This window comes from Bombus pascuorum, chromosome 1 (genome assembly GCF_905332965.1).
Source record: "Bombus pascuorum chromosome 1, iyBomPasc1.1, whole genome shotgun sequence".
NCBI classification, from domain to species: Eukaryota; Metazoa; Arthropoda; class Insecta; order Hymenoptera; family Apidae; genus Bombus; species Bombus pascuorum.
In genome coordinates this window covers 30,345,464-30,365,215 of record NC_083488.1, presented here as the reverse complement: position 1 = coordinate 30,365,215, position 19,752 = coordinate 30,345,464, and the positions used below count along the sequence as shown (strand labels likewise).

The following is a 19,752-nucleotide window of genomic DNA, read 5'->3' as shown; positions in this document are numbered from 1 at the left end:
TTTTCTTTTTTTTCCCCCCCTTTCTTTTTTTAGAACTCTTTTGCTTTTTAATTAGGACTCGTCCTTGTCGGTGGGTGAGCTGATCCTTGTCGGGGATTTCTCTCGTCTCGTATACCGTGGATGGGTGGAACCTCTTTCGTATCTGGGAAACTGCGCGAGAAAACTGTCTATGGTTCAGCTGGCTGGATGTATACGCGCGCGCTCCAGAGAACGATACACCGCGGCTTCGCGAGCAATCGCCCACCGGGCAAAAATTCGTTCATGACCCAAATGTTATGACCCATTAGGTTTGCGCTCGTATTCATCGCGTTCCGTCCGAGCGTTTAATTATCTGCCGCGTTACCGTTGCCCGCGCAACCGATTCCACCGAGCCGAAGGTAGATTTACTGGGAAATCATTCGGTCACGAACACTTGCAACGATCGCTGTATGAATATGGGAGTTCTATTAACACGTTTGCCGCGTATGCCTTGTTTGCCCTGGATATTCGTGTGCTTTCGTACGTGTACGATACCGATCTAAACGTGGGAGCAAATTAACGATAAAACTACCGACGACGATTAAAGTTCGCGTAGCTTGCGTCGAAAATATCGGAATAAAATACACGTGGAAAAGGCGATGTTATCGAATAATGCGAATCCATTTGATGGAAAATCTAACGAATCTATAAATTTACTACGAAAGATTACAAGCTTCTCGCCTAAATCTTCTCCATCTAAAATTCTCCGAAAGAAATACGAACTACTTTCGTATTATTATTTTTTTCTTTTTCATATTATTAATTACGAATTATCATTTCTGCTTGAGAAGCGATAACGGTTGCAAAATGCAACGAAAAATTATCTTACGCCCTTGTCGACGTAACGTCACGAATTTACTCTTTCAGTCGAACATACGTACAGAAGCAAAAGCTATTCTTTTTTCCACGCAGTTGTTTCTACTGAAACTTCGCAGCCCTTTTACCTAATTAGCAGACTTCGAAGGTAATCTATAGCGCACGCCATTCCAAATTAGCCGCGAACATTCGCCGAACGACGCTCAACTGGTGCATCGGTAAAATACGGATGCACTAATGGATTGACCGATACAATGGATCAACGGAATATCGTCGACGAGCGGGAGCGAAGTGGCGAGGCGCCGCCAACACTCGTCCAATTGTGCCTGCAGAGAGCATAACCGATTACAGTGATCGTTTTTGATTAACGATCGTCGAGTCCGTTTAATGGACACGTCAGAGAGCTTCTTTGAATTACCGAAAAGAATGCCAACGATACGTTACTAAGGTCGTGCAGTATCAACTATTTCAAGTTTTTTTCTCTTTGTCGCAATTCGGACTGGAGTTGGCAACGTTCGAACGAAAGAAAAGACGCAACGAGATTACGCTATAAACGAGCGACAGTAAATGGAGGACATCTTTCTGAATTTCGATACAAAGAATTGGCGATTCGTAAAAATACGAGTGTGATTTCTGGTAAAAGAAAAATTATCGCTGAGTAATACTCAGTCGTTTGGTTGGACGGATTTTTAGGTCTAAATTCGTGGGTATTAGAGAGAAGATACTTAAACGTTGGAACAGAATACTTATCTTCAAGATTTATTTTCGGCCAGCTAAAGATCGTAAGGTAATAAGACAGAGTCGTTTAATTGCTTGGGAAACGAGAGATCCGCTTTGAAAAACGATTCTCTATGCATTGAATATCAATGTGTACGTTTCACGCTTTAGAACGTAGACGAGAATTAAATAAACGATACTGAGCCGAAATATGCGGGCTGCATCGTTCATCTGTATTCTAGCAACGGAAACGGAAACCAGCTTTAATCGGCATCGCGTGGAAAAGGACGATGTCCCGCGTAAGAATAAATCGTCAGCGTGGAACAAACTTTCTTAACGCGAGCCTGCGTTCTTTTTTTGAGAAAATCGAATTTCAAAACTGACAACAGAGGCGAAGATTCCATCGATTTCTTGTACATCTTGCATGCGGGTTGCAGAAAAAGAAAATCCAAGCTATTTTTACGGCTTAACCTTCCGACACGATGGTTGTGGGTATAAGACAGAATACGGTACTCGTACAAACACATTTAGTAACTATTCGTGAAAATAATAGAATATAGCGAATTTCTTTTCTATCTCTTTCCTCGTAATCGTGCTTAAAAATCCTACTAAATTCTTATTATTAGGTCGTCCGAAAAGTTTCTTTCGTTTTGTAAGGAAATGATGGATGCGCAACATTTGTCGTTTTATATTATTTTATCGAATTACGTATGATCCATTTTGCTCTATCGAGATAAAGATCACAACGTTTGACAGATTAGGTTTCGTGTTTGTATAAAGATGCATCGTTGTAAAAGACGCGTCTGTGAAAGAAAGACGCTTTTCGGACAAGCTAATGTATCGAACTTATCGTACGAAACAAAAGCCAAGAGATAAGAAACAAATAGAAGAGTACAGTAGGATAATGAAAGGCGGTACCATGCGATAAGAATCCTCGTACCGAAAAATAGTTTGCGAGAGAGCCATCGTCTTCTTCTTTCTCCGCGATTCTCTTCGAAAAACAAACACTCGCGGCGACAAACTTTATTCCGTCTCTTCAATTTATTTTCGCGCAAGAAATCAATCAAACAACCTATGCCCCGATTGTACCGCGCGTCCTACAGAGAAACGCGAGAAGATTGAAAACAAGAGCGTCGTCGAGCCACCCGTTGCAACGCGACAGATCTACTCTTGGGATCTTTATATACGCCTCGGCAGATGGGTAGACGGAGGAGCGTAAAGAAGAATAAAAATAAAAAAGGGCGAGGAGGAAAGGCAGGCGCGAAGAAAAGGGCGGATGAAGAAGAGATTCGGAAGAAACGAGTAGCACGGGGAAAGAGAAAAGAAGAATAGAAGGAGGTGGGGATCGGGTGAAGGAAGTAGCCCGCTGGGGCAAGGAAGACACGTCTCCGACGCCTCTTGGCACAATTGCGAGAGCTCGACAGACCGTTTAACAAGAGCTTGCCCCGGGATATCGACTGTTTCAGCCTTACGAATGAAAAAATAATAAAGTGGATAGAAGATGAATGCATAACAAAACGGAACAGGGAGGAGGAGAAGAAGGAGGAGGAGGAGGAGAGGGACGGTGGTAAAAGTAGAAGATGGTGGTAAAAGTAGGAAGCGGCGAAGAAGGGGGAAAGGAGGGTTAAGAAGCGCATAGAACAGCGAAGCGTGTGCACGAAGCTTCTTTTAAATTAATTATCAAGGTGTTATCGATTGGAAGTGGCGGCGAGCCGTGTGACCGATATCAATCGTGACACGGATCGTATTTTGCACGGGTATCGCGGCTAACCTATTCGATTGATCGCCGGCTTTTCTATAGCATGGAAATGAGAAACTTGTTTGTTCACAGCGCCCCGTGCCGCACTGCCAGGCTGGTTGGCCTACACGCGAATTTTCTTGCGCTTCAAATATTAACGGAGACAGGTTACCGTGTTATTCTAGGCATCGGGCAAGAACCAAAGCGGAACCAAGTCGCGATGACTTCTCTTATTCGAAACTACGGCTTCCAGTTATAGACTACTCGTTATGCTTCGAACTGAACGGAATCGAAAGTAAGCTTGCGCTAGCAACCCGCAATCGAAAACTAAAGCATTAAATACATCGAACAGACAGCTTTTTATGAACTTTTTGAAAGCAAGTTTACGTAATGAGTAGAAAATTATTCGGAGGCCGATGAATAATAATTTCGTTTTCCGAATGTCAGCGTTACTTTCCATATCGCATCGTGAATATTCCGTAAGTTTAAGTTTCCGGAATTCATCGATAATTATTTTATCTTATCTAACTTAATTATATTTTTGAAAAATTACCAAATTATCGAAGAGAATATTAACGATAGGAGAAACGATCCGTTTCTCTTTAAATTGTCCTTCACCGTCGAATTCGATGGAAGGAATTATCGGTTTGCTCGTAATAAATCACCAAAGTGCGGATATTTGTGCGAATTTATATTTTTATGAGCAGAGATAGCAGGTTAAAATGACAGTAACGGGCAGATAAAGGTTTACAACTGTGATTTGCGTAAAGCTAACACCACGCTAATAATAACCTTTCTGGTAGATATTTCTTACCACGTCGACAAAGTTTCACTATTTCCTTCCACTTTTCAAATGTAATTCCATTTTCTAAAATTGCCATGTTTTCTTCTACCGTTTATTTCGTCGAATACGTTCTACTCTGGATACTTTGTACTATGTCTTTACGTACTATGTGCGCTTTTCAACGCTTAAGTTTCCTAGAAAAACATAAAAATTCACCGCTTATAAATCACTTTTCTACGTAATATATTTAGATCGTCTGTTTATCCGCAAAATTTCGTCGAAGCCAACGTTTAACGCTTGGTACAGTTATTATCGGTGTTACGAGGTTAGCGATAATGTCTTACGATTAGTTTCAGATATTTTGAAAGATCTAGCCGTGAAGATGATGGATGTAGGATCCTAGAGGAGCAATTTTCATTATAACTATGGTGAACGAAGCTTCCACTCGAGCCATGGCCACTCGAGCTTCACGGAACGAGCATGAAAGTGCAGAAAATAATTGAGCAAGAATCGCATAGCTGACGCTGCCTAATGCTCGGGTTTCGTTGAATTACCGTTATTTAATCGATTGCAGGTAATACGAGGCCGCGAATCGATAGGTGCCGTTTAGAATAGCCGGGCTTTATGACGTCTATGACAGACATTGGGAGAAAATTATGATCTTATCGCTTCACGGCTTTCACGCTGCTATTAAACTCTCGAGCAGAAATCAATTAGAGGCAAACATTGTATTTTCGATTCAGCGAATCGATTGTTAATAAGGGATAGTCATAGTTATTGGATCAATGTTAGATCAACGTAATTTTCTTCTTCAATTTTCTTTCGAAATAAGGATAATGTTTAAATCGTTAGGTACAGAAATCACTAATTTTACGTTCGGTTCTAATCGTTGAAAATTATCGTACGTTTAGTCTGTTTTTAAAATACTTTTAAAATTATTACAATTATGTAAGATTATCTAAATCGACATATTTTATTCCGAGATATTATCTTTGTTTGTAAAGTTAGCGAAAAGTACTATAATTTTCCCTTTGGTTATTAGCGCCTTAAATAGGACTCTAAAATTATATGCGCAATGGCTCATTTTGTTCTACTTGCGATAGACTCTATCAATATGTATATAATTTCTGTCAGTGTTCTAACTGGATGTTGGTTTTCACTGGATTACACGATACATTCAGCGATATTCGAAACCTTATAAAACGAGAGTTGCAAGAACGCGATAGCAGGTTCAGGCTTGATTTATAAGGAACTAAAATTTGACACTACTTTTAGTTTCTTCGTAGATTCTTCCTACACGTACTTAAGACTGGAAGACAAAAGATTTAATCAGAAATAAATCTCATACTCCGTCAAAGACATCAATTCGTATAAACTCGTTCGATTTCTGCGTCTCTTTCGAATATGACAAATACGTCGATGGAAATTTCTTAACTCAGTCTGTACATAAGAATCGACATATCTCTATCCGACGTGCCATTTCAGTACAATATGTATTTAAATAAAGCATACGACGAATTTAACGAGATATATTTCCAGTAAGACGAGAATAATGTTCGAAACGAGCGTGAACACGGGATGCCGTTTAACGCCAGGTTCAACCATAAAAACGTAAAAGCCCTCGACAAGCAGGATATCGCGTTTAAAGGCGAAAGTAGCGGCAAAGCCTAAAGCCTGTCCAGCCTAAGCGCCACAATCTCTTATCCCAACATTTAGAAAAGGGCTGATGATGAGTTCCATCCGCGCGTGCAAGACAGCGTACAATTTCTCGTGGCGAAGAGGTGACGACCTCCACCCGAGTTGATAGGTAGATCGGATGAACAGAACGAAGAATCGGTTTCTGTACAAATTGGCCGAATAATCGGAGGGAAAAAATTGTCCCGCGAAGCTAATTAAAAACACAGAGAATTGCAGAGGATCTATTAGGAAACCGTGGCTTCTTTAATATTGCATCAGCTCGGCTGTTACTTCACCGACTGGACGAGATATACGCAACGTGCATACGCGAACGCAGTTAACTGACTAGCATGGAACGTACACAGGAGTACAGAGTAAAAGAGCATAAGAGTAAGAGACAGAGTAGAACTAGAAGGAAGAGAAGGAAAGAAGGAGAGATACGTGGGTACCTAAAGAGAAGCGGTCGAATAGAAGTAAGAGAGGGATCGAAATGAAAGAATGAAAGGAAAGAGAGAAGAAAGAAGCCAAAGTGGAAGTAGAAAAGTGATAAGCAAGAAGCAAGAGAGACAATAGAGTTGACGAAGAGGATCAAACTAAAAACAAGCAAAAGCGAAAGGATACTTGGTCGAAGGAGGAGCGCGTTTCCGTGAAGCATGCGTTGGAGGAAGAGAAAGGAGAACACGTCGGCTGGTCAGCCGACCAACGGGGTTGGACAGTGACGAGCGGGTAGGTAGGACCCACAAAATAAACTGAAACCACCTCCCTTTCCCCTGTCCGGCAGCGTTCGTTCGTTGCCCATCCCTTGGTCTCTCATTCTAGCCGCGTCACCTCCACCTCCGTGGCCGCCTCACCTCTGCCACCTCCAGCTATTCCTCCTTCCGCTCGTCCCACTTCGCCTCATACTCTACACAGCCACCCCACCTGGCGTCGTCGTTCCTCGGTCACCTCCGCGCGGCCGTACCTAGCTCGGCCAAATAAATTACACCGCCTCGTGACGCGAAAAAATCCAACGAGTCGCTAGAGTGAACGAGCGCGGCTGAACGGCAACGAAGACGACCTCACCGAGGAAACAGAAAAGGAAAGAGAGACGACGAGGAGGAAGAGGAGGAGGAGGAGGAGAAGAGGGTACAGTATGCGGATGCCGAGGATGAGGAGTCGCTGGCAGGGGTACGGGGTTACAAAAGAGAGAGCAAGAGCGACGGAAGAGAAAAGAGAGAGAGACAGAGACAGACAAACAGACAGACAGAGACAGAGGGAGAAAAAAAAAGAAGGGAGGCCACGAATGGGAAGAAGAGAGAATCGAGCAGGAGAGAGAGGTTGAAAAAAGAGAGAAAGCCGAAAGGGAGAAGCGAGCAAGATAGAATGGATAAAGGCCAGTACGCGGGGCGGAAATAAAGAGAGAACGAAAAAAGTGGAAGAGGTCGGGGTGGAGGTGGGTACCGCGGTCCGCTTTAATTGGTTCGACGTGGTCAGATGAAAAATTCAACCACCCCCATCCTCCCTACCCAAGCTCCTCTTCTACCTCCACCCACTCTTACTACCACCAGTACGTTTTCACCGTCCTCGTGAACCGGCTGGATTCCCACCAGACGAATCTACGCATCTGCATGTAGATGTCTATGGGGGTTTCTCTCTCTCTCTCTCTACCTCTCTTTTTCTTCCTCTTTCATTGTCTTTTTTTCTTTTTTTCTTTTTTTTCCACCCTCTATAGCTACATAACCCGGGACAAAGTATTTCGGCCGTCCTTAGGTCGCGTTTTTGCCAACGATAGATGCTCGTTAACGTTTCGCGGATTGCGAATAGGACCCAGGCTCTGGCTTTCCGGCTAAATTTCCAACACCGGCCGTTTGTTAAGCAGACCGTTAATACACACGTTCCGTTTCCGCTCGCGATCGAACCTACCTCCGATTCGATTTTTTCTGGTAAAACTTTTCTCGCCTTTGACGAACTTTCGAACGATTAAGCCGACGAACGAAAGTTTCAAAGCGGTGCGTTGGTACTTACAGGTAACACAGACTGCCATACCGGTGACCGATGGTCTAAATTGACCCAGACATTTGGTTTCGACGAATGACGATACTTGTAAGATTCTTATTAGTCGTAACACAGCGTAGGAAACGCTGGTTTCAATGATACCGATTCCTCCTCTAGATTGTATCAAGCATGTAGCAACAGTGTTTGAAAGTTCGTTGGTGTTTTATTTGCAAGGATATAACATATGTGTACATGCTTGCAACGTTTGCAATCGGTCGTTCTGTAGCCAAAATCACGTATGATAATATGCTGCACGTTAGTCGTTGGTGTTTCCTAAATTCTATTCTACCCACATTGGGCTTAAAAACGAAAAACAGGGACATGTTTATATCAACTAAGTAAAATTAATAAAACATATTTCATACGTTACGAGCTAATAATATTCAAGTGTTGGAAAATTTCTGTTTAAATATTTTTTGAAAATATTTTAAAATCTTTTTTACACGTTGCATACAGATATAACATATACCACGTGTATAATATGTTAAACGTTAAAGTTTTACGTTAGAATTGTAAGCAAAAAGCGCGAAATTTATTGGACAACGCGTTAAGCAGAAAACGTATCCGGTTTCTTTGTCTAATTGCATCGAATAACGCCGTTGATCGGGGGAAAACGCGCGATAAAAACCGACCCTTTGATATGGAAGCCCAATAAACTAGCAGGGTAATGACGGTCGTGTATCAGACCACCGACCTTAACCCACCCATCCCCATTTTCAACCACAGGCATTTTGAGCGAGGGCACCGTGCTCGTCAATGAAATCACCGGCGGTCACTCGCGCACACGACCGAAAGTCACGAAACTCGGCCTGACTTCTCCGACGCGCGCTTCGCTCGTTGTTCGTGCTTTTCTCTCTGGCTACGGCTACGGATCATCCAACTAAATATCAAATTTCCTCAATGAAAACTTTGTTTTAGAGACCAATCATCATTCTCAACGTTTCACTTATACAGCGCGCTAAAACACGTAGCCAGGGAACACTAGTAAGCATTTTGCGAACAAACTTCAAAGCTGAACGATAAAAAAGAGGATTTTTGAAAATTTTTGACGCAACATACAGGGTTTTTAGATTTTTTGTAACATTATATTTGTTGATTAATGGAAATGTTATTTTTACTTTATCGTTAGTTATGCATTGTAGGACATTTCGCATGAAATTCGTTAACGTGTTGATAGGATTTTCAACAGTTGCAAACACAGTTATACGTTGATAAATAATTACTAATATCGTGCATTAGTAAATAATACACGTGCAAGATCTATTTTTGTACTGGTAAATTTGATATGGACTAGGTACCGTGAAAATTTGTTTGCCGAATTTCATAATTTTCAACCTTGCGGGTTATAAAAACAAGGACAAATTGTATTTATGATAAAGATTTTTCAGCTTCAATTTTTTCAGTAAGAATCGCGGAATAAAAATTATATGCAAATAACTATAATGTTCTCTTAATCTCTTTAGAAACGAATTTATCAAGACTGAAAGAAAGCTATTTTCTATTTATTTTTTTCACTCGCGACGATATTTGTTATACCTTTCAGAATCGTACTTGAAAATTAAAGAAAAATAAATCTATACTACACACCTGTATGTACTGGTATCCGTCAAGAAGTTAGGCAAGGATTTAATTTTCGTTCCACATACTAGTTGGTGTCACATGCACATCGTAAAACTACATCCCGACTCAACTCCGAGACGTACGCGTTAAACATGTTAAAAAGGCTCTAGCACACCTGCCTTTGATGTAACGAAACTTCCACTGCCAGCCGTAACGTTATAACGCTATAAATTCCATTTAAAAATAAACTGAAACGAGTAGAAGAAAAAGAGTAAGGAGAAGAAAGAACGCAAAACATGCGATTCAACGACACTTGGTGTTCGATGAGATTTAAAAATTTCCTCTACGTAATATCATATAAATTCCTATCAACTATCAAGCACAAAAACAGCGAGACACAAACAGTCCAATACCTGGTTCATGCTAGAATTTAAAAAAAAAGAAAAAGAAATTCCTCTCTTCGTACGCGAAATCGCATAAATCGCAAGCAAATACTAAAAAGAGAAGATCGTCGGCGCAACCAAAATTTAAGCCCTTTTACATAAAATCCTACAAATCCCAATCGCTGAAAAGAAAAAGAGAAAGACGACCGAAACGATCTAATGGCCGGTGCTTGGAGAGATTCACGGAATGCTTGTTTCGACAAAATCGTAGTCCCACGAGGCTACGTATTCCTCGTTTTCCCGCCTGGAATCCCCCGACGATGATACGCGATGGTATGCACGCACGTGTTCGCGCAACGCGGCATCGCTATGAGCGCGTCAAACTGTAAAACAGATCGGGAATTTTATTCTCGTAGCAGCGCGGCGAGGGCCGCATGAAAGACACGGTGTCACAAAGGTGGTTACAGCGGTTAGATGGGCGCGCACACCCAGCAAAACGTAACCTAACCCCGCTCCCGTGATATCTCGAGCGTGTGCGCAGTATTTCCATCTTTCGTCGTGCCGGTAACAGGGTGCACCGCTGCTCCTTTGATTAATGCTTTCCTGCGAGTCGAAGAAGGGGTAGTGCTACGGGGTTAAAGGGGATGCGGAGGTGGGTTTCTGTTGGAAAGAGAGAGGGTGGGAGGTGGCGGCGCGAGAAGGGTGAAGGCAGAGGCGGCAGAGAACTACGACTAATCCTCTCAGGGGGCAAAGCGGAGAACCGAGAAGGAAAGAGGGACTGAATAGTAGTTCCAAGAGCCAAGCGTGGACACGCGAGAACTCATTTCCGGTTATACCCTTCTCTCTTCAACCCCGTCCGTGTCTCTGACACTAATACACGAACCATGGCGGAACGTTACCCACGAGGGGAACACACTTAAGCTCTGCTCGTAGAATGTTGTGAATTGCATGCGACCATCCGTGACGTACTGTCTCGCGCCCGCGTATGTGGGCGTGTTTCAGCCGTTTCTCTGTATGATTCTCCCTCTTGCTCTCTTCCTCTCTCCCTCTCCCTCTCTCTCTTTCTCTCTCTGTATATGTGCACTTGTACTTGCATCGTGTACTCTTTGACTTTAGCTGTTGGTTTCTCTCTCTCTCTCTCTCGTTTCCGTCTTCCTCGCTCTATGTGTGCTCGTTAAATCTGAAATCTTGCGGAACACTCGGCGCTCTAAAGGCCAGGACGAACGAGTGGCCGTATCGATTGCGGGAGTCCATTGTTAGCTAATTTCGAGGAACTGTTTCGATTAATGGGATCGACCGACTTAACGCGAAGACGCAGGGTTAAGTCAACGGTCTACCGTAGGAGGAATTGATTTTCACGAGAGACGCTGTAAAGTCGGCTCCATTCAACGGTGTGTACAATTACAATATTTCGTAGATCGTTCGATATCCGTGTCTTCGTGTCCAAGTTTCAATTAAAATTTGATTCGTATCTTTCTCGATGGTCGATCGTGAGTACTTCATCGTAATATACAATCTTCTTACGTTGTTATATCACGTATTATATTGCGTGCAATGTTATACAATATTTTTGATATATTTTTTACGAAGAGCCTCTGTTCGGTACAGACCAGTTTACGTAACGTTATGATATAATATCGTAGTATAGATATAATTTCGTTCATAGGAACCAAATCTTCGTTTTTAGCTTTCGAGAAAAATCGTTCTCCGTTAATTACGTATATTACAGAAACATATGCTTTCTATGATTTTATAAGAAAACATAATACACTACGATTTAAGATTAATTTTATCACAGAAAAATAGTACGCGAAGTCGTTTCGTGACTTATTAAAATACGAATATAATACAAGCGTATAAGCAACAGCAAACATAACGAGCTTAAAATAGTAAAGACAGACCTATGCTTTAAAGTTACAAAGTGAAAACCAAATTGCATTATTTTTTGAAATTTTAAACCCTGTGATCGTACACCTCGATAAACATTTTATTAGAAACCGTATTAGCAGAAAATTTGCATTTGCCCAGTGACTCACGCTAGCGTGTAACCATACAAAAAAACTACTTGCCGACCTAATAATTAATAAGATAAGAATGCACGTATCGATAAACTTACACGTTCGCCTTTTATCGTTCGAAAGAAAAGTTTGAACGAGCGAAGTTGCAGCGTTTAGTTCCTAGTTTGAGGGCTTTGTCCGTACCCACACCGTGATTTGAGCGGTGTCCTCAAGACAATGGAGAGTAATTCACATATCTCTTGCATTCATATCGCGTCATATGCCGCGAGTGTTCAAAATTAACGTACCCAGTTTCCTGCTCAGAATTCCACTTGTATACCGTATGCCTGCACGTAGCACGGAGGTAGGCGGCCCCTGCGCACATGCAACTATCCACGCAACTTTACCGCGCGAGCCAACAATTCTATTAACATCTTTCTTGAATGCCTCTCGTTCAAGCTAGTTTTACCTCTCTCTTTCTCGTAAGCCTGCCGTGTAATTTTCATCTTTGGATACGCGTTTCACGCTTTTATGTTGCGTATAACACGAAGAAAGGGAAAATAGGAAGATTTAAATTTTCATATTAAGCTCTCTCGTGAGTCTAGCGTCGCCAATCATTTTGATACGGTTTATTTTCTCACTGATGGATTCGCTGTCATGCGAAAACAAAGAGTTTCGATAAAATTTTGCCTACTGGTAGGAAAGTTACTTGGCCATATACGCGATTGTCAAATTTTCTTTCGCGTATAATTGAATTATATAATTCGTTACTTTAATGCGAAATCTCGAAAGTAGTAATCGTAAGTCATTTCTACACTACTTTGCAAAGCCGTGAGTATTCTCGAAATGCGTACATTATACGAAAAAAGATTATCTTCGTCGATGATCGCGGACTGGCATTCAGAAATTAGAAAAATATAGGTATTCGATATTGATAAAGTAAATAAATTGGAAAATTTGTGAAGAAAAATTGTGACGTTAGAAAGGAATTATGTTGGCTTAAATTAGCGACCTTTAGGCTTGAAATCTGCTAAAATGAGATTCGTAATTCGTCACAATATATAAGGTCCTTTTTTCAATACGATTAATTAAACTATTTCGGGAGATCTTCCAATGGGAAAATAAGGCAATGACGAACAACGAATGACGACCCAATGTTTCCTTTAAATTTTCATCGAAATAGGTAATAACTTTTGGAAGAGTCAGAGTGTCAGAGGGACAATTTGCCACGGCACGCGAATTCCGGGAACAAATTAGATTTGCCACTTCAGTCGATACTATGCTGAACACAATGCGAGAAATAAGTTCATGAAGCTTACAAGCTCCACGTATACGACTCGTGTTTCGATGAAACGAGACTCTAGAATCTTATTTAGAAATAATCGAATACTATATTAACGATTCGCAAATTTATAAATATTACATACGACACTACGTGTACAAATTTTCGTACGTCCGATGTATTAATCTAATCTGGTCTAATTTAATTGTTTACGACAAGATCTATTTACATATGCGTAATTAAGTTCGAGAATAAGTTATATTGGTTTGGCAACTAAATGATTGCGAATTTTGTCAGTACCTAATGACAATACATACAATACATACAAGAGCACGCATACAAGAATAAGAGTTATAAAATGGGGAAAGAAAAGGTACAGGAAGATGGAAGAAAATGCAACTTCCAAGCAGACAATGAAAAGGAAAAGCAGCGAGAAGGCAAAGGGATTGGTATTAATACTTGAACTCCTTTGTCTCTCACAATATTCTGCGGATTCCCATGCAGTAGACTTACGGTTTTACATATAAGGTCACAGAAAAGACCGTAAACCAAAGTAGAAAAAATCTTGCACCGTAATAAAATCACCGATATTAACTTTCACATATTCGAACACCGCTTCCTTCGTTGCATAATAACGTATCTATAAAAATATATCTATTTATCTTATCCACATAAGTATCTTTCTATTGCGTTGACATTATACCAATGTTCATCATCGTGAGTCAATTTTGTATGAAAGAGCGAAATAAATTAGATACATAAAGAGTGGATGAGGATTAATGCACAACGCGAATACGTAGAAGAAATTAAAAACGCAACGAATATAGAACCTCATTTAGTCCTTATAAAATACACAATATCTAGAGCAGGAAGCTGTACGACAAGCAAACGAAACTTCTCTCTCGTTATAACGTCTATCGAGCATTCGTAGACTGCTAAAATATCAAAGTTCATATTTCAATTTTAATCGTAGAATAATAAACCTAAAACCAACGCTCGCACCGCTAACTGCGATATATTTCCAAACACTCCACCTATTACCTTCGTCCCTTGTTACTTTCAACCCCAACGACCTACATCCCTCGACAAAACCACTTTTCCCTAATTTTCCATCCGCGTCTCGCCAGCACCCCGAAATCATAGACCCAGTTAGAAAATCTCAATTTTCGATTCTCGATTACCTTTCGCTGATACGATCGCGCCTGCTACTATATCAACCGTACTACACACGTGTATGAAACAGGTTGGTGTCGGTCGATCGCACTTGTTCGTGTTACTACTCACACGCCGATGCCCGCGTACACCTACGCCACGGTAAATGGAGTTGATGACGGAGTCCGGTCAGTGCCTCAACTTCAAACAAACTTCCAGCCACCCTTGGGGTTCGAGGGATTGCCCGTGTAAACGACGCATCGTTACTTCCCTGCAGATAGAGAAAGACACCCGGCCGGGTTACAGGAAAGGTTAGAGGGAAAAAGAGGGAAAGAAGAGTGGAAAGCGGGAGAAGGAGAGGGCAAACTCGCACGAGCGTGACTTAGGGTTTGCGCTTCGGGACTTTCGAGCTTCAACGCGACAATTGAGCGAGACAGGTATACGCGTATCCGGTTGTGTCCAGCTCACAAGCAATTTCAACGTTTTACTGTGAAACGCAGAGGAATGTCGCGTTGATCTTGTCGCGGGAAACTTTACGGAAATTATTAGGAAGATATAGAAAAAGTAGATCTCGATTTAACGCCGGAACTATCAAACGATCGGTGAAAACGACGTATCTTCGGAATTGTTGTTTTTCGATCGTAATATAAAATCGTGTGCTTTTAGCGAGAATCGACGTCGACTTTTATCGAGATGGAATCATATTACGATACCTACCTATGTCGTATCGTATCGTTTTATCGTGTTGTTACGATTATAGTGATTAATATAGAGTGCAGGCCACGCAGATTTAGATATACATTCTACGTATTATCCGGTACTAACTCTGTCACTTCTACCACTTTTATATGCGTTTTCATACGCCGTATCTGATGTAGAAAACTTCTATGGGTTATATGTATGATATAAATGAAAAAAAATATAATTAAAAGAGGCGGGAAGAAATTACGGTACAGTTATTTAACTCATCGAGGAACAAGGTTGCGTTACTAACTTTGCAATCGTAATAACTTCATCGACCAATTTTCATCGTTGAGTCCTGCCTTCTGGTATCGTAAAATTCTAAGAACTTGTTTAATATTCCTTTGGACACCGTATTTACAATATTTTCTCTGCCAGGTCCTATGATTGTATAAAGTTTAAAGAAATTGAAATAATTATAGCATTATGACGAATTGTTGTTCTTTTAATCATTTATCGCATGGTTGCACTGCTTGATCTCTGTAATTGTAATAATTGTAGTAGCGTGGTAAGGAAATACGGTGATACAAATAAACGTAGTTATAATTTATAAACAACGTCGTACAAGATATTTATATGACAATTTTATTATTGCCAAGATGACACGAGCGAAAGAGAAATTTCTTGCGTAGAGACGAACGTAAAAGCATGGAATCGATCTTTCGTAGAGCTTCCATTTTCTAGGAAAACTTGGTTTCATAGTCGAATGACTACTCTATCGGCATTTTCATTCGTGCTTTAACGTCGGCTAGGAAAACCAGCGGACCCCGATACTCTTGATTTTCACTCGTAAAATATACTTCATAATACAGTCTACCTACGTGCAGTATCATAGCAAAATGGAAAATTCTTATGTCAACGTTGTTCGATAAATATACACGCAAGATCATAAATATTCAATTTTCTCTTCATCAACAGTTCACGTTGAAAAGCTAAAGTTGCGTTATAATTATTATATAATTGCAAAGAAGAAAAAAGTAAAAGAAACTGAACTCTCCTGCTTGTTGAAATAGACTGTCTAACAAACGGCAGAGTCGTTGTTTTTATTTCGCAATTACCGTTGTAGTTAACATCGGCTCGTTAAGTTCTATTTTGCTAAAACCGACGTACTAGCGAGCGTTGCGAATTCCGTGTTGCTACCTTACATTGCAGATAAAATGTACCAGTACTACGTTTAATTTTTATCGAGTCTGGCACGCGATTCCCAAGCTAAGTGGCGGCGAGAAACATATGAATAATGAGAGAGTGTAAACGTTTCCAACAACTCAAAAATTTCTATCAACGGGGAACGTCAACGCGACGTAGACGGTAAAATGTTTACACGCGGATTGTCCAGAAAATGGGAACAACGTTCAACAACCTACAAGCGTTGTAAATATTTGGAATAAAAAATAGGTTACACTGTACTTGCGAGTATATTAAATTTAGTCGAGCGAATAACAAGGTCTCGATTAATTTTCTCCGCTTGATACAATCTTGTTAAACGAGCACGCGATTCAAAGAGATTTTGCAAATTGTTTTATATCGTCTTTTGACAATACGCGTATAAATATATACGAAATATACGTTTGTTAAAAACGTATTAATGTTTCCCGTATACCGACCTAATAACCATATAGCGATACAATAGCAAACATTGATGGTATGCAACAGTGTGTATGAATCGTTAAATCGATATTGACGAATGAATTAACGGTAAAGTTACTTGTAACGTTATATAGTGCAAAGAGAGTATATTATATAATAGTAAAAGCGTTGTATTAATAAAATGCCGTTTTTTTACTACATTTAGATACAACGCTATAACATGTTCGTTTCAGTATTATGCGAGATGTTCGCGCATGAAACCAGCACCCAACTCCTTTTTAATAGCGTAATGCGTACATGGTCCGTACGTACCGACACGCAGTTGATACGATAATATGAAAACAATATTCAAATTTGTATAATTTGAGTGATTTGAAACGAAGGCGAGATCGTTCTTTCCCTCGAATCTTTTTTAAACTTTATATAATCTGCGTAATTTTTTAAAATATACTAAAGAGATTTGATTTCTTCCAGAACACTCGTTTCTTCTAACAACTTTACCTTCAAGTTGTATTGTTTGCTAGAACGATAAAAATATCGCTCGTATTAGGTTGTCAGAAAAGTTTCTTTCACTTTATGAGGAATTAATAGACGCACAAGGTATTTTGTTTTGTATTATTTTGTCGAATTACGTACGATCCATTTTGTTCTGTTGAGATAAACACCGCGACATTTCACAGACTTGATTTCACGTTTGTATGAAGCTACACTGTTGTAAAAAACACGTTTGCGGAAGAAAGACACTTTTTCGACAACCTAATACTTGAAATTTTAACCACTGGGCGACATTGCTGTAAGTCCACAAGAAAATTGCAAACACCTAACGTTCTTAAACAAATACCTGCGAAACTCTCCACCCTGTCGTGCCATTTATTATTGCAGCTGACGATGCAAAATCATGGAAAAACAAGTCCGCTGTTTTAGATTAGACAAACGAGTTTGCCAAAAGATATTCCTCGCAACCAGACCAGTCGCGAAATATCGTCCATTCATCGTTCGCCTAGCGCGCTAATTATAACGTCAGAGCTACGAGGAGAGTGTAGGACCGTGAATGACCATTTATATCCTTAGCCAACGAAATTTAAAGAATCCGGGTAACCCGGGAAACGAGGAAACCGCGGTAAAGCTCCTTTGATTTTCACGGTGTTGAATTCGCGCGCTGGCACACGGTGAAGCGGGACGATGGCTGAGGGGATTAGAACGAAAGCGACGACTTCGCTTTTGCGCTTTCCACGAACTCGCGACGCGACGCGTCGTTCCTGACCGCGACACGACGCGCATTACGTCGACGCGTCACTTTGCTGGCAACGAGAAAACGACGCCGGACCGGCGAAAGGGTACACAGGGAAACGAAACGAAACGAAACGCAACGTGGAAGAAGCAAGCAGAGAGTGGAATGACGATGGAAGAGGATGGAGATTACGCGAAAACGAGGTAGTAGCGAAGGAGTATTTTAATCGTCGGGAAGCAGAGCCAGGTCGAGGGAAACGCGCCGGAAGCAGCAATTCCTTCCCCTGTTTCACCTCCTCTATTCTCTCTCTCTCTCTCTTTTTCTCTCTTCCTCTGTGTTTTCCTCCTACCCTTGGGGTGAAACGTAGTAGAAGGGGGTGGGACGGAGAAACCAGGCTGAGAAAAATAATCCAATTTAGCGAGAGAGCGCGAGAGCGAAGCGACAGCCTGCAGTTCGCCTGTTTTCACGGTTTTTAATTACGCGCCTCCTCGCGCCTCCACCCTCTTCCGCGTGGGCACAGCTCGCGCGCGCACTTTGTCGTCGCGATCCTGACAAAGGAGCGTGTTTTCACGGATATTTCACGGAGTCACGGCGAGGAGAAACTCGCTCGCCGAATACGCCGAAGCTTGTTGCAGCCTCGAGACTCTACGAATGCTACACCTGAGCGTTTGTCTCCTATTATCCGGCCCCGGTTTTCCATTCTACGATGGACAAAAATAATCTAATTTTTAGCCAACTCTCCTTTCTCTTTCTCTCCGTTTAACGTTTGCACGAAGAAAGTGTGGGACCGGTTTATTTCGTTTCGGTGGTTCACTTGTGTGATTCAACGAGAGAGAAATTATACAGAGATCGGTAATTATATATAGAGAGAAAGAGAGAGAGAGAGAATCGCACATGCCGATTTCGTTGATCTTTATATACAGATCTTCTTGGTTAATTCCATTTGTACAGTCGTCGGTCGGCTTTAATTATCGAGATACGTTTGTATTTCTTACGACAAACTACTTTTAACGCTTGGATTAAGTTTAAAACAGGTTTAGCTTAGGTAGCGTTTCGTACCGTGACTCAGTCATTACATCCTTGTCCATTTTTTCATCCACAACTTCATTCAGTATGTAAACAAAACAATCAAAAGAAAAAAGAAAAAGGTAGGATTTATATAGAATTTCACAGTACGTTATAATTAATATCGATGGAATATTTTCCTGAATCTGTGTACATCTCGAAATCTAAAGCTCAGAGACGAATATATATTCGTATATGTATATCAAAATCATAAAATCGACAAAACGTACATTCCTCTCTATATAATTATCGAAAGATCGTATTTGCAAACGAAAAGATATAGTAATTCCTGTTCCTTCCGTTTCTTGGTTGTCCCGAATGGAATGAATTCTCCTTTCGGTTGTAACGGTCGTTGCTCGTGGCCACGAAAGCCACCAACCATCCGACGGTTTTCGAGTTTTATCGTTGCTGCAGCGCTGGCTGAAATACTCGACTGATACGTTACACGTGGCCAAACGATACCGCGGCTCCAATTTTATTTACCCGGACTTTGAGTCGTTCGAGTAACCCATCGTGCATCCACGTGGTTGATGTATATTCGGGGAAGACGTTTCCAAGTAGCGACCATAAAAACTGCGCGGCGATATCTTCTTCGGCGAGCATTTCGCGGTTTTATTCCAGCCGTACTTTGCGCGCAGAAAATTTGCGCGAGTTCTTTCGCCTTTGAGAGTTTTTTATTCGTAGAAATTCAGCAGAATTTAAAGATTCGTAAAAATGGAAACTATTTTACGAGTAATTAAACTCGCGTAGTGTAACGACATTTAGAATCATCGGATAGCTGGTTCCGTTCTAATAATTTTGATTGGAAAGTTTCGCGTAATTACGAGAATCTCCGTCCTTTCATAATCCACGGAAACATTTTAAACGTCTGTCTGAAAAACTGTCTAAATTAAGCTCGATCTCTCAATGGCGTTGCCAGTCATCGATATTAAGACAGCATCTTTCCTTCCAACAGACGCTTCTTCCTAAA

At 41.0% G+C, this 19,752-nt stretch overlaps 1 protein-coding gene across 6 annotated transcripts in view; it reads right to left on the bottom strand.

The window, feature by feature from the left end:
- The window catches only part of LOC132909954 (protein groucho), a 113,932-nt gene that overhangs the window by 37,891 nt on the left and 56,289 nt on the right, over positions 1-19,752 (bottom strand). The gene's annotated exons all lie outside the window — the stretch shown is intronic.